We start from the raw sequence: 13,342 nt of genomic DNA, 5'->3' as shown, positions 1-13,342 counted from the left end.
ACTGCCTTACCACAACAATGAACGGAGACATCATCTGGGCTTTTAAGTGGAGGAAGTATGCATGTCGGAGCAGCAGGGCGGCAGTTCCATTGCTTTGGTCTCTATTCACGCTGAGTACACACGGTCACCTTTGAAGCACAGGATTTTTGTGTGTGCTGTTTCCAGGAGGGCCCAGGCAGTGTTGTAGTGCAGTGGAAGAGTCAAGAGCACCTTGGAGCAGTTACAGTTGTAGAACTATGCCGCCGTACACAGACGAGAACAAAATAAGTCGATTAAACCCATCCCACAGTAAGTGGCTCCGAGGGATTTTGAGTGAATTTTGTGCCAAACTTGATTTACAGAGCTCACAGCTCACCCATCATAGAACTGAGACCAAGAGAGCAGCAGGGCCCAAAACAGAGCAAAGGAATGAATAGCTACTCAGTTCACTTGTCAGCCGTGGCTGAGTTGGCAGCACAGCACTCCCGCCCGTGAATCACCAGGTTCAAGTCCCAACCAGGGCTTGAGAACAAAAATTAAGGCTGAGGCCCCAGTGCAGTTCTGAGGGAACTCTGCCTCGTCGGAGGAGGTGTTGGATCGAGTCCTCGCCTGCTGGTTTAGGTGGACATAAAAGACTCATGGCACTATTTCGAAGAAGAGCTGATGAGTGTCCTGGCCAATATTTATCCCTCAATCGACATTGCCAAAATACAGATTATCTGGTCGTTATCACATTGCTCTTTGCGGGCAGCGAATGGGAGAAGGGTGGTTTGCTAAGTGCAAATCAGCTGCCATGTTTCATACAGTGACTACACTTCAAAAAGTATTTCATTGGCTGTGAAGCACTTTGAAACATCCAATGGTTATATAAGGTGCTATATAAATACAAGTCTTTTGTTTATTTCAGTTTGTTTTAGTTGCATTCTGGGCGAGGTAAGACTATTAGTCCAGAACATTGCGACAACTCACTGTTCTTCTTTCAATAGTAGCCGGAAAGCCACCTGAGGGTACAATTTCCTTTCAAAGAAATTAAGTTGATTTTTTTTTAACACCGCAGCCAGAAGCATATAAAATATCAGTATCACTCCAGGGAGCGCAGCAATTTACAGTAAGGTGCTCTTAATAAATATTTATTTACTCTAACACTACATTTAATTACTAATGAGTTGAGATCCTCTCAGGTAGATTGATCCTTATTCCTATAAAATAAGGGGTACAACTCTAAAGGGTGTGCAGGAGCAGAGGGACCTGGGTGTACAAGTGCATAAGTCATTAAAGGTGGAAGGACAGATGAGAGCAGTAAATAAAGCCTACAGTATCCTAGGCTTTATTAATAGGGGCATTGAGTACAAGAGCAAGGAGGTTATGCTGAACTTGTATAAAACACTAGTTAGACCTCAGCTGGAGTATAGGAAGGATGTGAACTGGAGAGTGCAGAAGAGGTTTACAAAAATGGTTCCAGGGATGAGAAACTTCAGCTATGAGGATAGATTGGAAGAAGTTGGGACTGTTCTCCTTGGAAAGGAGAAGGCTGAGAGGAGGTTTGATAGAGGTGTTCAAAATCATGAGGGGGCTGGACAGAGCAGATATGGAGAAGCTGTTCCTGCTCATAAAAGGATCAAGATTGAGACGGCACAGATTTAAAGTGATTTGCAAAAGAAGCAAAACATTTTCACACAGCGAGTAGTTAGGTTTTGGAATGCACTGCCTGGAACTGTGTGGTGGAGGCAGGTTCAATCAAGGCATTCAAGGGGGCATTGGATGATTATTTAAATAGAAACAATGGGCAGGGTTACGGGGAAAAGGCAGGAGAATGGCACTGAGTCATAATGGCCTTTCGGAGAGCCGGTGCAAACACGATGGGGCGAATGGCCTCCTTCTGCACTGTAATAATTCTGTGATCTTGTGATTCTGGTCAACGTCAACGATACTTAGAGCTACTTGTGGTGCAGGTTGCCAACTCTCCAGGATTGCCCTAAAGTCCACAGGAACTAAAAATTAATCTCCCGGCCAAACAACCTAAGGGATAAATCATTTTTTTAAAAATTGAACTTTTTTTCAGTTTCCTTGAATGCTTCAATTTATTAGTTATCAAAAATATTGAAGATGAGGAAAAGACTGTTTCTGGAGGTGGGGGGGTGGGGTGTGGGGGGAAGTTGGAGGTGGGAAATCTCCAGGAATATATCCGACCAGAGTTGGTAACACTTGTTGGAGTAGAGGATGAGGACTGAAATAAAAAGCCTTTATCTTTTTTTTCTTTTGGGTGCTGATTGAGCTGTTCTTTTGTTATCTGTTTACATAACAGATTTCTGCCACTCATATATTTCTTCCCACCGGTCCATCTTTCTGAGGGGGCTCCAGCATTTAACCCCATTAAGGCCTTTCAGTAATACAGATGCTGATCAAACAGTGCGCTGCATTTCAACAAGGTTGCAAATGAATGAGGGAAGCCATTAAGCTCATACTTCTACAGATACTACCATTACTGCACCTAACTGCCCCCTGAATAGAGTCATAGAATCATAGAAGTCTACAGCACAGAAAAAGGCCCTTCAGCCCATCGAGTCTGTGCCGGTCAAACAAGTACCTAACTATTCTAATCCCATTTTCCAGCACTAGGCCCATTGCCTTGTATGCCATGGCATCGCAAGTGCACATCCAAATACTTCCTAAATGTTATGAGGATTTCTGCCTCTATCACCCTTTCAGGCAGTGAGTTCCAGATTCCCACCACCCTCTGGGTGAAAAAATTCTTCCTCACATCCCCGCTAAACCTCCTGCCCAGTTCCAGAATTTTTTGCCTCCACTACTCCACCTGGAGTGGACATATGGACATACGAACATATGAATTAGGAGCAGGAGTAGGCCTCCTCCGCCTTGCAATAAGATCAAGGCTGATCTGATTTCAACCTCAACTCCATGTTCCTGCCTACCCCCAATAATCTTTCACCCCACTGCTTATTCATAAAAATATTTAAGGACTCTTCTTCCACTGCCTTTTGAGGAAGAGAGTTCCAAAGACTCACGACCCTCTGAGAGAAAAAATTTTACTCATCTCTGTCCTAAATGAGCAACCCCTTATTTTCAAACAGTGACCCCTAGTACTAGATTCTCCCACAAGAGGAAACATCCTCCCCACATCGACCCTGTCAAGAACCCTCAGGATCTTAAATGTTTCAATCAAGTCACCTCTTACTCTTCTAAACTCCAGCAGATACAGACCTAGCCTGTCCAAGGCCTTGTGGCGCAATGGGTAGCGCACCTGGCCACTGAACCAGAAGTTCTGGGTTTGAGTCTCACTCCAGAACCTGATAGCTAAGGAAGGTGCGTTCAATAATGTGGCCTAATGGGTTGAGTGTCAATGTGCAAGTCATGCCAACACACACCAATGGCAGGCAGTAAGAATGCAAGAGATTCTTGGTTAGCTACCAGAACTCCAGGCTACAACATGCATGTAGAAGTGTATGTTGCCACAGCAACTCGGACTCCCTGAGTGAACTGTAATGCACCACTCAAGGGATGGCAGCTTGCCATCACTATTAGTATATACGTGTTTCACACACAGCTCTGTTGCTGATGTCTTCAAGCTTTCTATCCATGTATATATGCTCTTATGTGCCTTGTTTAAATAAATGAACCCACAACATGTTTACCCAATCCCTTATGGGTGATTGGTGCCTTTGTATCATTATAAAAACATAACATGGTGCATAGCGGTGGTCAAACAGCCTGGCAGCAAGATTACATACAGGCACGACATGGTGAACAGTCTTAGGCCATGCTACATGGCATGGGCTGACCCTTGACGTTTTGGTCAGGCCACAATGAGTTTGCAGTTTTGAAATCGCAGTGTGGTGACTGCAGAGAAAAGCTTTGAAGACACAGGCTGGGATAGAGCTCAAGAGCTGGTAAGCAGACGATCCTTCATGGTGAGGTTGCAGTGCATAGCCTGTCAGTACAGTGAATGGGACCGTGTGTTGAGAAGACCAGCACCTGTCGGGAAAAGCGGATGATGAGGGTGTGGACTGGATCGATAGCGAGTGAGGGAGAGTCAAACAAAAAAGCAAACAAAACCATCATAAAAATTGAGCCAGGGAAGGTTGCAATTATAATGGGTGACTTTGAGAGTTGCTGAACAATAAACTGAATAAAACGAGGAGGAAGGTCAAAGGTATATTGTCAAAATGTCCACAAAATTCCCCAGTTTGAATTGGGATGCAGCTGACCTACTAATGTACAGAGCTAAGTGTTCTTGATTCAGGTGTGTCTGACCCAGATAAGAAAGCCATAAAAATTCACCTACTAATTGGGAATAAAGGCCTACACAGGCTGAGCACATCAGGATTAACAGCAGAAGAACAGAAGGATCCCCAAAAGATTTGGAGTACATTGGAAGACCAGTTCAGAATCAGGGTAAACTTCCATATTCATTGGCTAGAGTTCATGTCATTTTCATTCAAACGTCAGTCCTTCTGGGCATTAATTAATGTGGGGGGGCTGTAAACGTTTGGTGTGTTTTAGATTCCTTTACTATCCAGCAGTATACAGTATCGCACTGGCATTTCTCTCTGCTGCTACCAACTCTTGGTACTTTCTACATTACAACTGCCCACACTTCAAAAAAAAGGACTTCATTGGGTGTACAGTGCTTTGGGACATCCTGAGGTTGTAAAAGGTGCTATATAAATGCAAGGCCTCCCCACTCCCCTCCCCCCCACCCCCCAACAAGCCTTCTTGTATCAGCATGGATCCATTTCCGTGAACTTTTTGTGGCTTGGTTTTAAAATCATGTGACAAATATCAACAAAAGAATAGAAAGCAGTTCATACACACCATGGGTTCACCAAGCCAATACCTGTTTCAATTCTGGGCGTGTTGAGACAAAGCCTCCTCTACTTAAGGTGGCTTCCTGCTCAGTATTGCCTGAGTAAACTTGCTACAGCAATTGCTCACACATTGAGGTTTTATTTAAACTTCAGCTGTTGTTATTGTTTTAGAGACCTCTTCTTTTCCTCTGCCCTACTCCCAACCCAGTTTGGTTTTTGTGAGCCATTATGTAATTCCCAACCGCAGATTTATTATTATTCTTTGATGACTTACCCAGTAATAAAATTACAGACCCAACCAAGCCACACTTAGTCAGATGCATTCCAGCTGTGAAAATTTGATATCAGTGGGGGAAAGAAGATATGGTTTTAGGGACACTGTCCTTGTTAAGATATTTTTTACTGTTAGATTTTTTTTTACAAGAGGACTCTTTGCCCAGATACTGTGCCTTTGCAAATAGTAATCTCTTCTGCCACACACTTTGGTGGCCACTCCACGAGCTTCAAGGGGAGGGACACTGGAGGAGACTTTTCAATTTGGGCAGGCAGCCTGTATTTTCTGAATACACTTGTCCACCCGCAGGCTTGCCCTATTGATGCCCTATTGGCCCTCCTTACACCCTTGGGTTCTCCACATGGTCAGATCACGGACTCCATTGCTCCGTTTTATGTCCATGTTCTGTTGTTGCACAGCTTTGCTCAGTCTCTTTGAGAGCTCATCAACTCCCAATCTAGTCTGACTATCCAGTGCAACACTGAGAGTGCAGCAATGCTTAGTTTCATTAGCCAGGGTGCTTCCATTAAAGAGAACACTACTAAAACCAACGCAGTAAAATAGGAGCCAATTTTTCCACACAGAACAAATCTCTCCTTCCATAAAGAAGCTGACTTGTCACTTGTTAAAATGACAGTTTTTAAAGTGATTAGTACATAAGTTATTTCACGACCATTCCAAAATCTATCCTTAACCTACCCCAGCCAGAATTACTTAGAATGTACAGCACAGGAACAGGCCATTTGGCCTGACAGGTCCATGCTCCCATTCACCATTCACCCCTCTTGCTTGCTCACCCACATTGGCTCCATCCATGGCCTCCCTATCTCTGTACAGTAATCTCCCCCATCCCCACAACCCTCTGAGCTATCAGCACTCATCTAATTCTGGCCTCCTGAGCATCTCCGATTTTAATCCCTGCACCATTGGTGGCCATGCCTTCAGCTGCCTGAACCCTAAGCTCTGGAATTCCCTCCCTACACCTCTCCATCTCTCCAGCTTGCTTTCCTCCTTTGAGACGCTCCTTAAAACCTACCTCTTTGACCATTTGACCTATTATCTCCTTACGCGGCTCAGTGTCATACTTTGCTTTATAACGCTCCTGTGAAGTACCTTCAGAGGTTTTATTATGTTAAAGGTGCTATGTAAATATAAGTAGCTGTTGCTCCACACGAGCCTCTTCCCACTCCTCATCTAACTCTATTAGCAAACTTTCTATTTCTTTATTCTTCATGTTTATCTAGCTTCCCCTGAAATGCATCCATGCTGTTCACCTCAAACTGATCCATGCGGCAGTGAGTTCCATATTTCTACCACCCTCTGGGTTAATAAGTTTGACTTGCAAGTGACTACACTTCAAAAATAACTTTGTTAAACGTAAACCACTTTGTGATGTATTGCTGAAAAGAGAGACATGTCAGAGCTTTTTGTCTTGCACTCATCAGGACATTTCACAAGAATACCAATATAAGGGGAAAACAACAACTTATGGAATATAATCTCATACAGTATCAATTGTTGTTTGTTCCCCATGTTGGTATTCTTGCAAAGTATCCTGATGAGTGCAAGACGAAAAGCTTTGACATGTCTCTTTTTTCAGCAATACTCAAGTTCTGTACTATCAAATGACTACTTTGTGTTGTCCTGAAGTTGCGAAAGGTGCTATATAAATGCAGGTCTTCCTTTTTTCATGCCCATCTTCTCAAGGGCCACCTTTCACAGCCATCTCGAGGGCAACTAGGGATAGGCAATAAATACTGACTTTGCCAGCGATGCTCACATCCCAAGATCAGGAATAAAAAAAGAATTTGTAATAAAACACCCATGCCTCCAGTAAAGGCTGCTGGTTGGTGATCAGGTCTAGTAACACGGGCTAATATTCCCCTCCCTAACCCAGAATGCTGAGGTCCATTGTAACATCTCTAATGTGGTCCAGGGCAGAGATAAATAAGCTCAGCACATACCAAGAGTCAAACCTGTGACTTGCCTGGGGTATCGTAGCTCCATTGCTCAGAATCAAAATTCATTGATCTATTGGCAGGGTGTGAGAATCAAAATCTATTGATCTAGTGGCAGGGTGTGAGAACTAAAATCCATTGATCTAGTGGCAGGGTCTGAGAAGCTAGTTCTTGCCAAAAAAAAAAAACCAGCATTGCTGCATCTAAAAATACAAAGTGCAACACGAGTCAAGTCTCAAAACTGACTAACAGGGAAGTGTTGCCTCACTTCTGGAAGAAGGTGCTGTCTACCTTTAAAATTACAAACAGTTAACTCCACCCTGAGACAACACAGACACATTTCCCAGCCCACCCGAAACTGTAGTTTCCAAATGCTTCAGTTTCAAACAGCAACAGAGAAGCGATTTGCATGATCTAGCTCTTCTGACAGAGAAGGCTCATATTTACAATGCCCCTTGTGATAATGCACTGCTTTACTGGCTCTTAATAAAACAAGTACATTATAATGAGTAGTTACAAGGATCAGTCATGTGTCTTAATCTAGAGAACGCTGCCTTTATTCTGCAAATAGAGATGTGGAGCACTTACTTTATCTTTAATGTTGGCACTTTTAAGTGGATAGATTTAGACTGCCAAGCTCAGTGGCACTTTTCAAGTGTGGCTCAGGGCTACCCTGGATACTTCAGCTCTGTGTTATGTGGCACAGAGACCCACACATCAGGAAGGTCCAGCGTTCAAATCCTGAATTCTGCTGGGATGCGCCAACCGGCTGCCTTATTCCTGTCTCGTGTTCCATTGTCAGGGTAGCAGACGGAAACACTATGACTGGCAAGGTGTTAGGGAGCAGACAATTGACAAGAAAATCCAGCATTCCTGGTTCTTGCCTAGAAAGCGTGTGACTGGCCTCCGCTGTAACCTTTCCACTGACACCAAATAGTATTACCAGCATTCACATGAAGAATGATGACATGCTTTTAGGTCTGCACCTCCTAAATGACTCTCTGTCTTGAGCACCTTATGTGGTTCAAAATAAAATTCTCGAAATCGTGAACTGTAAAAGGTCTGTATCTTCTGCAAACGTTTTGTGAAGAACCAGCAGTGCCTGTTTAGTGACTAGAGGGTTTCAGTGCCACACTTTACAATTGCTGCTAGAGTGGTTATGGAAGCAGATTTGCTGCACCTTTAATATGGACTCTGTAAACCCTAATGACAACACTTAGAATCATAGAATCTTAACAGTGACAAAGAGACTGTTCAGCCCATCAAGACTGTGCCAGCTCTTTGAAAGAGCAATCCGATTACTCACAATCCTCTTTCTCCAAAAATACAAATATTTTCCATTTCAAGCATGTATATAATTCTCTTTTGAACACTACTGTTGAATCTGCTTCTATCACCCTTTCAGGCAGGACATTACTTGTTGTTTAATAATGTTTCTCCTACCTTGCTCCCTGGTTGTACTGTCAATTATCTTAAATCTGTGCCCTCTGTGGCTATTGATCCCCCGCTGCCAGTAGAAACAGTTTCTCCTTGTTTGTTCTGGCAAAACCCCTCACAATTTTAAACACCTCTATTAAATCTCTCCTTAACTTCGTCTGCTCAAGGGAGAACAATCCCAGCTTCTCTAGTCTTTCCAGATGACTGAAGTCCCTCATTCCAGGTACCATACTAGTTAAGTCTCCTGTGCACCCTTTCCAACACCCTGACATTCTTCCTGATATGTGGTGCCCAGAAATTGGACATAATATTCCAGCTGGGGCTTAACCAGTGTACATTTAGCGCGATGAGAATTTGACTGTGGACACATTGCAAAGGCACTGTTTAAGTCCATTGCTAATCTCCACCTCCCTGAGTCAATTGAATTGGTTTCCAAAAGAATGCAATTGGTTTTAACAATGCTCCAGCATGTAGCGTCTGAGAAAGTGCAAATTATTTTAAACAAATTTATTTAAGCTGTTTGGCTGCAGTTTCTTAGGTATGTTTTTTTTTATTAGGAGCAGAGCTTGAGAGGATTCAGTCACAAGCTGCTCCTGTCTGCGTATTGCTGTTTGTAATCATTTCAAATAACTCGAGTATTAGGTAAAGAACCGGTGTTGAAATTTCTCAAGTGTACAGAATGCAAAATAACATGTTGGGATTGATTTTCTGTCAGCTCTCAGTCATTGCCAACACAACCAAAATAAATAAAGTTTTAAATCTCTGTAAATACCATAGTCTCGCTGGGAGCAGTACTAGTTGTTATGACAGCACAAGGCACATGACTAGGAGTGAGATAACCCAAGGCCTAAATGGAGGAGGGGGAAGGGGCGGGAGAAAGAGCAAGAGCTAATCCAGATGCTTCTTCACCAGCACTTAGATTTTATCTTCGTTGGACAGATGTAAAAAATTAAAGCACCAATTAGCTGGTCATTTTAGATTTTCCTGGAATAATGTGATGCAAACACCATTTCAGCTCCACTCCACCCCCATCCCCAGTACATTATTTTGACTAAACAATTATACCCGGTGTGTCACACACCACAGAGTACCACACAAGCGATGATGCTTGAAAAACACATTCTGGATGATCTACAGCAATGGAACAGATCAGACTTTTCTTTACACATGTGAATCAGCTAGAATGTATACCAGCATCAGGGATTTAACTTATTTTTGTTCTGCAAATTTTATTCCCTTAAAAGGTGTCTTAAAATATTGTACCCGCTTGTACCAAATGCCTCCTGCTAACTTTCCTATTGGTCTAGACAAGAGTGCCAGCAAACAATTAAACCTGGAGCACCATCACAGCAAGTCCCCAGCCTTGTCCCACCTGACATCGGCACGCTTCACAGGGCAGGGACCAGGGTGCATTAAGGCCAATTGCAGCACTCCTATTACCACCTTAAACCAATTAACAGTTCAACAAAAAAAAACCCTTAAACCCCTATAGTGCCACTAACAGAAAATGTCCCAAAGCACATTACCTAGTTTCAGCTTCAGCTTCATACATGTAAAGGGCAGAGTGAGGAGAAGCAACCAGAAATTTAGGTTCATTTTGAGAGGGTTTCTCTTCTAGAAGAGTTTAGGCAGGGGGTTCCTGAGAACAGGGGCCAAGGCAGTAGCAGGAAGGAAGCACTAAAAACCAGAATCAGGGAGGAGGAGGAGGAGGAGGTAATGCAAGATTAATAGGACAAGGTAGATAGGGTGGGACAAAGCCATTAAAATAACCCTTAAATGTATTACAAGGTTAAAAAGTCAATGTTAGCCAACAGGGAGGAGGCCAATGGATGAATGGAACTTCAGTTATAGGCTGCTGAGCTTTGAACAAGCTGGACTTGATGGAGGTCAAAGGAGGAGAGGCCACCAAAACAGACATTAAACAAATTGACTCTAGAGATGACAAAGCCAAAGACAAAGGTTCCTGCAGAAAATGGACGTGCGGTAGGAGAGGTGGAAGTAAGCGGACCAGGTGACAAGAGAGGAAGTGGGCTTTGAAACTCAGCTCAGCCTCAAATAGTTTTACACCATCTGGTTCAGACCAAGCAGTTGGCACAGAAGGGGTGCAGCCAATAGAAAGAAGAATGAACCTGCATTTATATATCACCTTTCACATCCCAAAGTGCCAGTCAGCTAAGTAATTTTGAAATGGGAGTCATTTGTAATGCAAGGGTACATAGCAGCCAACTTGCACACATCAAGTGCCATAAGCAGCAATGACATAAGAAATTAGATAATCTTCTTTAGTAACATTGATTGAGGGAGTGTTAGGACACCAAGAGTTCCCTCGCTCTTCTGATAAGTATCATGGGATCCTTTAGGCCCACCTGGGAGGAGCTTGGTTTGAAGTCTCCTCAGAAAGGTGGCACCTCTGACAGTACTGCACTTCCACGGTACTGCACTGAAGTGTCAGCTGAGATGATGTGCTCAAGTCCCTGGTGTGGGGTTTCAACCCACAACTGTCTGGTCCAGAGGCAAGAAAGATACAACAAAGACAAAGCGGACACTGGCAAGTGAATTCTACATATCCCCCCAACTAATTCTAGTATTTCAGTGTATTTAAGGATCATTTCATTCTTTCCCTCTCTAACATTAGGTTAGAGACACTGCTACAATTTGCAAGCTGCTACTTATCACTTCGCACTCATAGCTGGTCACGTAAATGAAAATAAATAAATCCATATAATTATTTCAATCCAAACTATAACATGATCTGTTAGTGAATCATAAAACCAGTGTTTTTGAACATTGTTTACATTAAGTGATTAATGCATGTTTCAGTCAGCCATCAAGCAACCACTGTACAGAAATAAAAATTCATGATTAGGGCTTCAATACCCTGCAGTAGCCCAGAATCACGCACAATGCCTATGGGCTGATGATTGAGTAAACAAAATGAACTGCAGCTTCATGAAAAATAATTCATAGCAGTATTGCCACGAATGCATTCTATGAGCAGATTGAGAAATTAAAGCTTCTTAAAATGATTATAGTTGTCTTCTAATGGACTTGTATAACATTTATCCATCACTCTAGATGTGAGCCATTGAAATTCCTCCCAAAGGGCCTATGCTTTGCTCAAAAGGTGATTTTTATTCGGAATTATATACCAGGTGAAGTAAAAACATTAGGACGTCAAACGCAATGCAAAGCTCAGCTTGGAGAACCAAAAGCTTCAAAAGGGCCAAACTGCCTTTTCTCCTCATCTTCTGTCTGGATGCCTCCTTGTGGACCTCCATGGGTACACTTCTTCTCTTCTCAAGACAGAGAACTCCAAGAGAGAATGAAGGTGGAAAATATAAAACTTCTGCTCCAAAACCTCCAGGGATACCTGGCCATTCTTTGTATAACATACGACATCTGGATAGCAACTCACTTTAAAATTCAGGCCGACAACTTGCACTTATATAGCATGTTTAACATAACATTTAACATCCCAAGGTGCTTCACAGGACCGTCAAACAAAATTTGACACCAAGCCACATAAGATGATGTTAGGAAGGTGACCAAAAACTTGAAGAGGTAGATTTTTAAGGAGCATCTTAAAGAGGAAGAGTGGAGAAATTTAGAGAGGGGATTTCCGAGCTTAGTCAATTGATGGCACAGCCACCAATGGTGGGGTGATTAAAATAAGGGATGTATAACAGGTCATCATCTTATTTAGAGAAATTCAAATTTTTCCCCCATTTGAAGCCTGAAGCAATGCATGTACACGGTGAACTACACACTTAGTTGTAATCTATGCATTCATCATACAATTGTAGCAGTCATCTTTCTTTCTGGAAGAGAATACAGTGAGGTCTTTATTATTTATCTAATTACATGCCATATGATTAATCTCCATTCCATGGTGATCTAGTGGCTATATATCAGTAGGAGTCATTCCAATTGTAGAGCTACAACACTCAGCTTGTTAAATGGATTAGGTACAGGTGAAAATAGGACAATATGGCAGAAAGAATTATGTAGGCCAACAAAGGACTGCATAGAACTCATGGAGGTGTTTGGGTTCATATGGAAAATGTTATGTATCAACTAGCTGTTAAAATTATACTCATTATTGTCTGTAGCAGACAGCTCATCTAAAGTTTAGCTCCACGAATTAACAAAGCTTTTAGAAAGACGAGTTGGTTTCTCAAACAAGGGATCTATAAAATCAAGCTCCATTGATGTTTATATTAGGATTTTACAGGCTGCCTTGTAACAGGGCTACATTTCAGAAAGTCTGGATTAGTCACTTTCCAGAGGGTCATTTTAGGGGTTGCTGAACAGATGTGTTACAGGCGGTCAGCTCCTCTATTAAAGAAACATGTCATCTGCTTCTCTGATGTATTACATGATATACCATCATCACCTGAACACCTTTAATACACAGTCAATTCCTCTTCTTAAAGATACAATGGGTATCCCCTGTACTCCCAGAGTTATAATTGCTTTCAGTTCCTAGCCTTTCCATCATTACTTATTTTTCCCATAGCAGTAAATTGCTTTGAATGGAGAGGTTAAATATAGGAATTAATCGGTAAGGCTTTATTTTGAATTAAGTCCCTATTTTGTAAAGCCTAACTGGCTATTGAGATTTATTTCCAGTTTAATGGGGGAGCCCCAGAGTGTCCATGTCAATCTGGCCAACATCAGTCTCAGCTCCGTCACCACTTGTATCCCTCTCTAGATCCAGAGGTCAAGAACCTGAAAAAAAATCACTTGTCCAATACTGTATATTCAAAAATGAGAGAAAGGGAGAGCAACCCAGCACCTCGGTCACCAGTCATATAGCGACATTGGCAAAGACCATATGGAAATTCACTTTTTCACAGTATGTGGGCATT

Source organism: Cetorhinus maximus, chromosome 17, assembly GCF_964194155.1.
Source record: "Cetorhinus maximus chromosome 17, sCetMax3.hap1.1, whole genome shotgun sequence".
Lineage (NCBI taxonomy): Eukaryota > Metazoa > Chordata > Chondrichthyes > Lamniformes > Cetorhinidae > Cetorhinus > Cetorhinus maximus.
Note: the sequence above shows the minus strand (reverse complement) of the source record.